General features: G+C 45.2%; 1 long non-coding RNA gene across 1 annotated transcript; it reads left to right on the top strand.

Moving 5' to 3' along the window:
* Window positions 1-4,107: 4,107 nt before the first annotated feature.
* Window positions 4,108-10,453, top strand: LOC142784039 (uncharacterized). The gene is made up of 2 exons (XR_012888573.1): window positions 4,108-4,814; window positions 9,041-10,453. It is a non-coding gene; the product is annotated as an uncharacterized LOC142784039 (long non-coding RNA).
* The last annotated feature ends 687 nt before the right edge of the window (window positions 10,454-11,140 follow it).

Genomic DNA, 11,140 nt, shown 5'->3' on the forward strand with positions numbered 1-11,140 from the left:
AAGGGGCGCCGCCCACGCGGCATACGGCTGAGTCGAGGCTGTGGTAGCGAGGGGAGGAGCCCATGCGACGGAAGACTGAGTAGGAGCGGTGACATGCGGCAGTCCATTGAACGGCGAGGGCTGGTGTGGCTGCTGCCTCTTTACTGCGTCAGCATAAGTAAGAGGCGCGGCGACGACTTGCTGCTGAAAGGGCACTGGCATAGCCTCGGCAATCTGGTCCTGAAGTGCATGTCGGAGCATGGGAGCTAACGGTGTCGGTGGTTGCTCTTCCTGCTGCTGCGGGAGCTCTTGGCGCTGACAAAACGGCAGGAGGGAAAGCTGACGTGCGACCTCCTCACGCACAAAGTCTTTCATTTGTGCTAGAAGGCGGGAGTGGTCAGGTACGACGTCCAGTGCAGCGAGTGGTTGGTTAGGCTGAAATGGACGACGGGTGAGAGCTCGTTGCCGTCGCAATTCGTCGTAGTTCTGGCACAGAGTTACCACTTCAGGCACCGTGCCAGGAGACTTCACCAGGAGCATTTGAAAGACGTCGTCATCAACACCTTTCATAATGTGCTGGATCTTGGCACTTTCGCTCATTGCGGCATCGACGCGCTTGCAGAGATCGAGTATATCTTCGATGTAGGCGGTAAACGTTTCGCCAGGTTCTTGTGCCCGTGAGCGCAGGCGTTGTTCGGCGCGCAACTTCCGCACGGCAGGGCGACCGAAAACCGAGGATATTGCCTGCTTGAAAGTGGCCCAGTTCTCAAACTCGGATTCGTGGTTTGTATACCACAGTTTCGCCACATTAGCCAAGTAAAAGTTGACGGTGCTCAATTTAGCAGCGTCATCCCACCTGTTTGGTCCACTGAATTTTTCGTAGGACGACAGCCAGTCCTCGACGTCCTGGTCTTCGGCGCCCGAAAAGATCGGGGGGTCTCGCTGGTGAACCGGGCCGGGGCAAGTAGGAGCCGCGAGAGGTGCTGTCTGTTGGGCAGCGTCAACTTGCATGGTCGACGTCAGCGTGCGGGATCGAAGTTCCAGGGTGTAGGTGATGCAGTTACCCAGCACCTCCACCAAATGTAAAGGCACTAGGGTGCAGCGCATTGAAGAATATATGTCAGCTATCCAATGATAATTACATCGCGTATGCTTATGCTCTTCTAACTAGACGTAGGCACTATCCTAAGGCCATTTTTGCATGTACTAGTATGTTCAAATACAGTTTGTTCCGAGCTATATTGTTTTTTAGAATGAGTTAAATACTTTATTTCTTTTCATTAGAACTCAGTTATGTGAAGGATGTAACAATATTTCTTGTGTTGAAGAACTTGTGATGTTATCGTTATTTTTTAATATTGTGTTTATGTACTCAACTCCTGTTAAAGCCCTGCACTGGGCTGCAGTACGTCAATATAATTTAATAATAATATTCAGTCGCTTTCACCTGTCGCGTTCATTCCATTAGGAACAAATTACGTGACCAAGAACTATGGTATTCGAAAAGTCACCTGAATACGAATCACAGGTTCACGCCGATTACAAAAATCAACGCAAACCCTGATTTAATGTGAATTTGCAGACTGCGCACACCATAGCATCCTCTGACATGCCTCTGTCGCGTCAACAGCAGCCCGGCGTGAGCACTTACTGTAGTATATACAGCTTCAGAACAGCGCATGCAAAGCTTCGCGTTTGTGATGCGCGTGCGTTCTGAGTCAACCTCTCGCGGGGTCCCTGTACATGACACTCGCAAAGCTACACCTGTGAGCTTTGCGTACGGTATTCTATATGCAGGTTAAATGATTCTAGCGGTCAGCAAGTGCTTTGGAACAAGATCAAGATGATTAAACATGGTGTGGTGTAGCACATCGCAAGTACGGGTGGTGGGGGGATTCTTTTCTTGGAAGAAGCTAGCGAGAAAAGACAATAAAAATACCCTAACAATGCGCGGACCATCTAATGAGAAATTAGGAACTTTACTTCACCTGTTGTATGCAAAAGTACGGCGTTGTAGTGGCAGCATTTGGTCTCATCAGTGCTCCCTACTGGTTCTGTTGGCGACACCAGGAGTTCAGCGTCCTTGCGGCTCAATCAACGCCGCACTAAGGTGGCCTATACAACCACAAGGTCTTCGCACTTATAGCCCTATTGACCTTGTCAAACTGGTTCATTATGAATAGGAACTGCGTCTCAGCAACAGTGCGCATGCGAGCGAACGTTTATGCACACAAGATTATTTGGGAAAGCCATTGTAAGAAAACCCGACAGTGTTGGTAACAGAGCCGTGAGAGTGAATGTTTCACTGCTAAGAAAACGTTTACTAGCCTCAAATCTTTCTGACCTATCAACTTTCCTGTTTAAATTAAAAAACGGAGCTCTAAACAATAAATATAGCAGCAACAAGCATATAAACACTATCAATACTTTGTTAAGTTGTCACATTTTTTTGTATATTCAGTTTTGGTTTCAATTGACACCAAAGCTAGTTAGATTTATTATTAGTGCGCTAAGGATTTCCACTAATTCTTTTTTCTGGGCTCAGAACTACATCTCCTAGTAATAGATTGAGTCGGCAAGATCATGCTGGTGCCTCATGGAAATGACGCACCAGCACAATAAGCAATATTGACAAACGTGTCGGGCCTTTTAGATACAGCTTCAACCTTCCGCCTAATTTTCTTCTAAAAAGAAAAACGAGAAATTATTCGAAGCTGTCAGGTTATTTCTCCGGCGATTTGACAATAAAAAATAAAAGAAGAAATTATTACACCTAGGATTGGAACTTGCGACATGTGGGGTCACGTATTTGGAGGCAGTGCGTCAACAGACTTAGCTGTCGTAGCAAGGACAGGTGGTTAGTGCATGTACGCAATAACAGCGCAGTAGTGCAATAACAGCGCATGAACGACTAAATACTGATTCTTTACTTGTATAGAATGGTGTGTGTGTGTGCACGCGTGTGCGTGCGTGTGCGTGTGCGTGTGCGCGTGTGTGTGTGTGTGTGCGTGTGTACGTGTGTGTGTGTGTGTGTTTACACGTGCGTGCGCAGGCATTATTTCTTATTGCGTCAGCACCGTGCACCTGTTGAAATGATGGGCCCGTGGAGGCCAGTTACAATAGTCGGCGGTAGCGACTCGTCAGAATTTCACCGCGGAATGTTTGGAGCCAGAAAAAGTACCATCTGCTACTTTAGAAGCCCCTTCGGTAAGTTCTATTTTGAAGTAACTACTGTGGTCTGGCAACGTCGATTCTCACATGGGGCCGTCACATTCGCACTCATGTGAGGCAACCGTTTTTTTTTTCGCCGTAACTGACAGCCTTTCTCCGTGGGGCGATGCAATCAGCTGTTTCACATCTATGCATCAGCTGGGCGACCAGCGCGTGGAGCAGGGGGATGGGGTGTAGTGATGTGTAATAATGGGAATTTTAGATTCATTATTGGGAATTGCGCAGCCCGTATTTAGAGCTTTTAAGGAGAGTTATTTATTCAGAATAATGAAGTAATCAAAGCTCAGTAGTGAAAGCTGACATAGGTAGAGTTTCTTGCGTGGAATGTTTCTGTTCAAGCTACTGTGTACTTTTCATAAAAAAAGCTAACCGAATAAGAAATCCTTTTAAGGAATATGAAATGAGATGTGTTGTGCTATTCTTGTTATTAGGTGTTGAGAGTTATTCAAAACGTTCAGCATCTGAAAAGACTGATACAGTAGATTGTGTCGATAAGACATACTCTTTTTTTTGCCAGAACCTTTAATGGTATGTTCTCATGTTTGTTCCGGTATTACAGCTTTTGTGATCCTTTTGTGAAGGAGTGGGTCCGGCGGCACGATCGCGATGACACCAACTCACCACACGCCTCTATCCTTTGTGCAGCTATTAGTCATGGCCTGCTGCTCCTGCGGTGCTATCACCAATGCTTCCGCGGCAATGACTGCTACCCGAGCTCACCGCTTCGGCAGCATCATGGCTGCTCCATCGTCGTCCTTCTGGAAGGCTTCGTCGGCACGTCTTGTCGGCGATTCCATGCGTGTTCGTCCTTGGAACCCCCCAACCGGCCCCCGGCCTCTGCTCGACGACTATGCTGGTGAGCGGCTATGCCACCCAATGACCACGTCCGCTGGGCACAGCCTTGCATCTGACGCCGTGCATCAACAATGGTGCCTGGCTCCCGCTGCCTTGCCTGTGCGGCCCCCCACGGTGCTGCGCATGCTTCGTCCGGGACCACGCGCTCTCGCCATTCCCACACGTGACTGCACCTATATAAATCGCCGTGACATCATCGCTGCTTTCAGTGGGTCCGGCGGCACGATCGCGATGACACCAACTCACCACACGCCTCTATCCTTTGTGCAGCTATTAGTCATGGCCTGCTGCTCCTGCGGTGCTATCACCAATGCTTCCGCGGCAATGACTGCTACCCGAGCTCACCGCTTCGGCAGCATCATGGCTGGTCCATCGTCGTCCTTCTGGAAGGCTTCGTCGGCACGTCTTGTCGGCGATTCCATCCGTGTTCGTCCTTGGAACCCCCCCTCCGGCCCCCGGCCTCTGCTCGACGACTATGCTGGTGAGCGGCTATGCCACCCAATGACCACGTCCGCAGGGCACAGCCTGGCATCTGACGCCGTGCATCAACAATGGTGCCTGGCTCCCGCTGCCTTGCCTGTGCGGCCCCCCACGGTGCTGCGCATGCTTCGTCCGGGACCACGCGCTCTCGCCATTCCCACACGTGACTGCACCTATATAAATCGCCGTGACATCATCGCTGCTTCAGTGGGTCCGGCGGCACGATCGCGATGACACCAACTCACCACACGCCTCTATCCTTTGTGCAGGTAACAAACCGCTTTTCCTTATTCACTAAACCCACGCTTTACCGTGGTCTTTTAGTGCTGCCGGGCCCACATGCAGCGTTTGCCATTCTTTGCGACTGTGTGAATATCATCATGAGTCTCCTGCAACTGTCTGGCGATGTCGAACTAAACCCAGGGCCTGCCACTCGTGCCTCTGCCGGTGACGACCATTCAGATGTGTTAGCAGCCTTGCGCGAACTAAAAACAGGCCAATCAGCACTACTTAGCGAAATCATAGGTATCCGAGATAAACAGGCTGATAACGATAAAATGCTGAAAGACATAAAAGAGAGACTTACGAAAATTGAAGGGGAGTGCCAATCGCTGACGGCGATCAAAGCTGACGTGAAGAGTGTGCATGCACTCGCAGAGGCAAACGCGCATCAGATTGAGCAGCTGACTGCACGCACTGATGACGCCGAAGATAGAGCGCGGCGAAATAACTTAGTGTTCTACGGGATAGATGATGAGTCTAACGAAAGTTGGACAAAATCTGAGGAAAAGATTATCAGGTTTTCAAGCGAGCACCTCAAATTAACTATTGCTCCGAAAGACATAGAACGCGCACACAGACTCGGTACCTTTTCGCCGATTAAAACTAGACCAGTTCTAGTAAAATTCACCCATTTCAAAGATAAGGAAAAGGTACTAACTGCTAGTAGAGATCACAAGCATCCCAATGTTAACATTGTGCAAGATTTTTCACCAGCCACACGCCTAGCCCGTAAAAAACTGGTCGAGTTCAAAAAAACTCAAACTTTTCCCAGCAGCCTTCGTCATAACAAACTTGTAGCAGGGAAGAACACCTACGTGTATGACCCGGTTAATCAACAAGTCGTTCTTCGCACGCCGTAGCAGTTAGCTAGTGGTTGCCCTTACGGTCCCAAGGACTATTTATCGTTTCTTTTTACTAATATCAGGAGCGTACTACCAAAGCGGGATATCTTGTCCTGTTTAATTGACTCTTCAGATTCCAACGTTATAGTGCTAACCGAAACGTGGTTAAACTCGTCTGTCATCAGCGGTGAAATATTCCCTTCTTATCCAGATTTCAATATTTTTCGTACCGACCGAGATGGCAGGCGAGGTGGTGGCGTGCTCATTGCTACTCACCGTGACCTTGGCTGCTATCGTATCAATATACCAACCTCACTCGAAATGGTGTTTGTGTGCTGTAAAGCCATTCAACCCCACGTAGTCTTAGGTGCATGCTATCGCCCACCTGATTCCGACAGTACATTTATACCAATGTTTCATGACGCGCTACAATCACTAAAGATTCATTTCCCTAATGCACCAGTTGTCCTATTCGGCGACTTTAATTTTCCGAACATAGATTGGTCTGACCTCGTCCTTGTCACATCGAAACAAAACATTGAAAGCAACTTCGTCGATACATGTTTAACATTCGCTTTAACTCAAATTGTTAATGCAGCAACGAGGCAATCTAAACACTCAGCCAATATACTTGATCTAGTACTAACAACCCATCCTGATAGAATCACTTCGCTTTCGTACCTCGACGAAATCAGTGACCATAAGGTCATTCATGGCACATTCCAAGGTAGGCTGAAGCGCCCAGACAAAACAAGGAAAAAGCTTACCTTATACGATAAGGGTGATTATAATAATTTCAATAAAGAACTAACAAAATTCTGTCAGTTTGTAGTTAAAGATTTTAACAAACGATCTGTCACTGAAAATTGGTTAATGTTTAAATCTAAAATGCATGAGCTTATTAGTACTTACATTCCAACAATTACGATTGGTGAACGTAGCACATCCCGCTGGTTTAATCCTGAACTCAAGAGGCTCAAAAACAAAAAGAAACGACAATTTCGCGCCGCAAAAAACGGCAACAATCCTGTGGCGTGGCAAAAATACCAGACTACCACGAAACTATTCTGCTCTGCCATCGATAAAGCGAAGCGGCTGTTTAATAATACCACCTTGCCCAACTTACTCCGCACTAACCCAAAACAATTTTGGAGAGTGATTAACCCGCGAAACGAAAACAAATGCATATCAATAATGGATCCAACTGGACAGCCTATCGCGAATAATGCAGTAGCAGAAGTACTAAACCATACCTTTTCTTCCGTTTTCACCAGAGAACCGATTGAAAACCTCCCTGATGTCTCCCCCCACAACTACCCTACCATGCCGGACGTCATTGTTTCACCTCAGGGCATCCAGAAAATTATCGAGTCGTTAAAACTTACATCATCCTGCGGCATCGATGGTATAAATGCTAAGGTGCTCAAAAACACCAAAGAAATCACCAGTGTCATTCTTTCCTATATTTTTCAGCAATCACTCTCATCCGGCATCGTTCCTCACGACTGGAAAGTGGGTAAGATCGTTCCGGTTCCTAAGCCTGGTTCATCTAGTTACCGGCCAATACCCTAACCAACATGGATTCCAAAGGGGACTCTCATGCGATACTCAGCTTGCACTATTCATCCATGACTTAAGCGCTAGTGTAGACCTTAACATACCAGTTGACGCCCTTTTTATTGACTTTGAGAAAGCCTTTGACAAAGTTCCCAACAACAGCCTACTACTAAAACTCTCCCAATTAAGCCTTAACCAACTTGTCTACAATTGGATTCAGGACTTCCTCACTAACCGTCAGCAATTTGTTGAAGCTAACGATACGCCCTCTTCCCTTTCCAACGTAATCTCCGGTGTGCCACAAGGTACAGTTCTAGGACCCCTCCTCTTCTTAATTTACATCAATGATTTACCCGATAACATTTTATCTAACATCCGCCTCTTTGCCGACGACTGTGTAATCTACCGACCTATTACTAACGTTTCAGATACAATTACTCTCCAGCAGGACTTACTAAAGCTGGACGAGTGGTGTCGCAAATGGCTCATGGTATTAAATACTAATAAAACTGCACTTATTTCATTTCACAGACGCCAAAACTTACCCACCACTAACTATAATATTAATGGCTCCATAGTTTCTTCCCTAAGTTCCATTAAGTATCTCGGTGTTAACATTTCACAGAATCTAAAGTGGTCTTTTCACGTAAGTAAAATAGTTAACAATGCTAACAGAGCTCTCGGTTACCTTCGTCGTAACTTGCATCTTGCCCCTCCATCAGTCAAATTACTAGCCTACAAAACACTAATTCGCCCAAAACTAGAGTACGCATCCGCCATTTGGGACCCATTCCAAATTAACCTAAGTAAGTCCATCGAACTAATTCAAAACCGAGCAGTTAGATTCATCTACTCAGATTACTCGTATCATACCAGTGTTACCACCCTTAAAAGAATAGCAGATCTACCTAACCTTGACCTACGCCGTAAGGTTTCCAGACTATCCTTGTATCACAAAATGTATCATACGTTTCATTATAACTGTCCCATTCAATCAGCTCATCGTACTTCAGCCCGCACAAGCCACCACAAGGCCGTGTACCCACCTCCTGCATGTACCACAGCCCACCATCACTCCTTCTTCGCTCAAGCAGCCAGGGACTGGAACGATCTTCCCCCAAGTGTCATCCATCATAGCAACACGGATAGATTTAAAAATGCCATAGAATCATTGTTTTATTAACTCTATATTGTTTGCCCACACCCTCATGTAAAGCCCCCTGTTGGGTGGCCTTTGAGGTATATTAAATAAATAAATAAATAAATAATCACATCAATTTGCTGTCCTCATTTTCAGTTTCACATCTGCTGTCATGCTGTGAGTGCAATTGAAGCTGAAACATCCTGAGGGCTATTTTGAATGCGAAAGTGGCATGCAACAAAATGAACTCTTAGATGACCTCATCCCTAGCTCGTTCCCTTTGCTAGATTGCTTATTTGGAGAAATCAAGAATATATTGCTCGTTGTCCAGAATCGCGATGCAGTCAAATAACGAAGTTTGAATAGTATGTACTTTTTATTAACATGCTATACTAGTTGTCACATAGAAGGAGCAAAAAAACAAACATGGTTAACTTGTTAAAGCATGTGGTATGCCAGCTTCAGTGTGTACAGCTGCCTTCATACCGACAACATTCAACAGCTGCTGTTGTCGTGGGTTTCAGCTTGTATAGGTGATGGCTAACTTTGTTATATCGCTGTTATGCCGTTTCTTGCTTTGTCTACAACTTTGCTTGTACTTCAAGATGTAACATTTAATGAAAAAATCCTTAATATTGTCTTACTTCTCTTTTGTTTATCTTTTTTGATGCAGGCAAGTTCAAAGGAGCTAGCTGAGGAGATTGTTGGGATCGAAGATGAGCAAAGTCTATGGGATGATTTTATTTAACAGTCTACAAAGTTCACGGTGATTCGAAAACTAGTCAAAAAGCTCCTGAAGATGCTTAAGTCATCGACGGGGATGCTGATCTTGGATTTTATATTAAGAAATTCAGCAGTATTGCCTTCTGGACTCTCTGTAGGCAGATGAGAGCTATGTGCTAGTTTTTGATTTTGTTTTAGCAACTAGACTGCAATGGACACAGGTGGATGGCTTGCTGAAGCTGCATAATTCAATATCTTGAAAGTAATTTTTTCGCGCCCATCAAAGGGGTACCAACACCAATTTTAAAAGCACACCTAACTCGGTGAATGAAATATTCTTTACATGCAGATGACTATGAGTTAGTGTGAAACATGAGAAAGGCGGAGAATATTGACCTATCTTGGTGCAGGTTGTGAAGTTAACCCATTGTTGTTGTTCTGGTGGCGCCGTGCACCAGTAAGGGCAGTGTTGATGATGTCTGGGACAGATCAAACAAAATGGCTGTTGTACGTCACCAACAAAGCCAACCGTGAAAAGGTTTCAATATCTGGAGGTTGGGTGAGGAAGTGATGAAAAGCTTGTATTATGTCGTGGTGTCAAGGTACAGCGGGAACTGTACCTAATGTGTACTTTATTTTCCGAGGTGCATTGACACTTACTAGTGCACTATCCGGCCCATTGAACGCTTTGCCTTGCATTTGGGGCTCAAAAAAGCAATTGGTAATTTCTGCATTGTTACATTTCAATACAGAGTTCACGAACTCGAAGCAAGTTTAATTGTGCTACTTTTAAAATTTTGGCAAGCTTTGAAGCCCTGCACAAGTGGATGACATTTATAAAACTATTCTATTTGTAATCTGCATCACCTGCCGCTCAGTAGAACCTTGTGCTTATAGAAGTCAAATCTACACGTACAGAAAAAAATACATTTTTACATTATATATGTGGCTCTTCGCATTGTGGAATGTGCTGCACTGGTGAACACCACGTAGAATACTGTTATTGGAACTAGAATGCCATGTCGAATTGTTCCTCGCGCTTATATACAGATTTTTTGTTCACTGTTTACCCGACATACACATGAGCTTGGTACTAATGACCGATTTAAATCTAGTTTTATATTTATTGCTACTTAAAAGCTACAAAAATACACAATGCAGAATTTAGGTGCTCCCATATTCAAGTACCTATTTAGCCCAGTGTTCTAATGAATTTTTCAGTTATTTCGTTACTATAGATATCTGTTGCGTGAGTATAATACAATAGAATATGTTGTATCTTGTACGTATCAACTGCTGCAGAAAAGCTTTGTGTGAGTGTAATGAACTACGTATTTTGAAATAAAGTATACACACTACTGCATGGCCTTGGTTTCTGTGCAGTTTGTCGGTCATCAGTTCCACATTGTGTACAGACTTCGCGTTCCCAGTAAATTGTGGGACTGTCTTGTGTTTTCTGATGATCTGAAAATCATCTGGCCAGGCTAGCAGTGTTGTGCGAAAAGAAGTTGTGGTTTGTGCAAAAGAATACGGCATACCAGAGAGGGATGAACATAGGTCAGCAAACCTACTCATGAGCCAACAACTCATATTTAAATCAAGCAGCATGTCTGAGCCAGAGTGAGTTTGGGTGAGTAACAATTTGGCAAAAAGTTTCTGTCCAAGAGTCCGGCTCGAAAAATTTGAGGGATGAGTTCGCGTCAGCCATAAACACAACGTTGATATCCTGAGTGTGCATTCATGAGCACTTTTTTGTCGATCTATTGTTCTACATACTCAACTTTATTACTATCAGTCTTATGTCCATGCTAGCGCCTACCCACATGCTTCAGTGCGGGACAGTTTATACTCCATTTATATTGCCACGTTTCATTTCACAAGTTTTTGTTATCGTTCCGAAACACCACACGATTCTCGGCGCAAACCGCGCCTGCAGGTTTCGAGAAGGTTCCGGACTGTAGTAGATCATTTCGATAAGATCACGCCCACTGTGCGAACGGTACAGATTGTTCTGGAACCTACGCCACCGCCAGCAATAACGCTAGAACAT

This window comes from Rhipicephalus microplus, unplaced genomic scaffold (assembly GCF_043290135.1).
Source record: "Rhipicephalus microplus isolate Deutch F79 unplaced genomic scaffold, USDA_Rmic scaffold_13, whole genome shotgun sequence".
Lineage (NCBI taxonomy): Eukaryota > Metazoa > Arthropoda > Arachnida > Ixodida > Ixodidae > Rhipicephalus > Rhipicephalus microplus.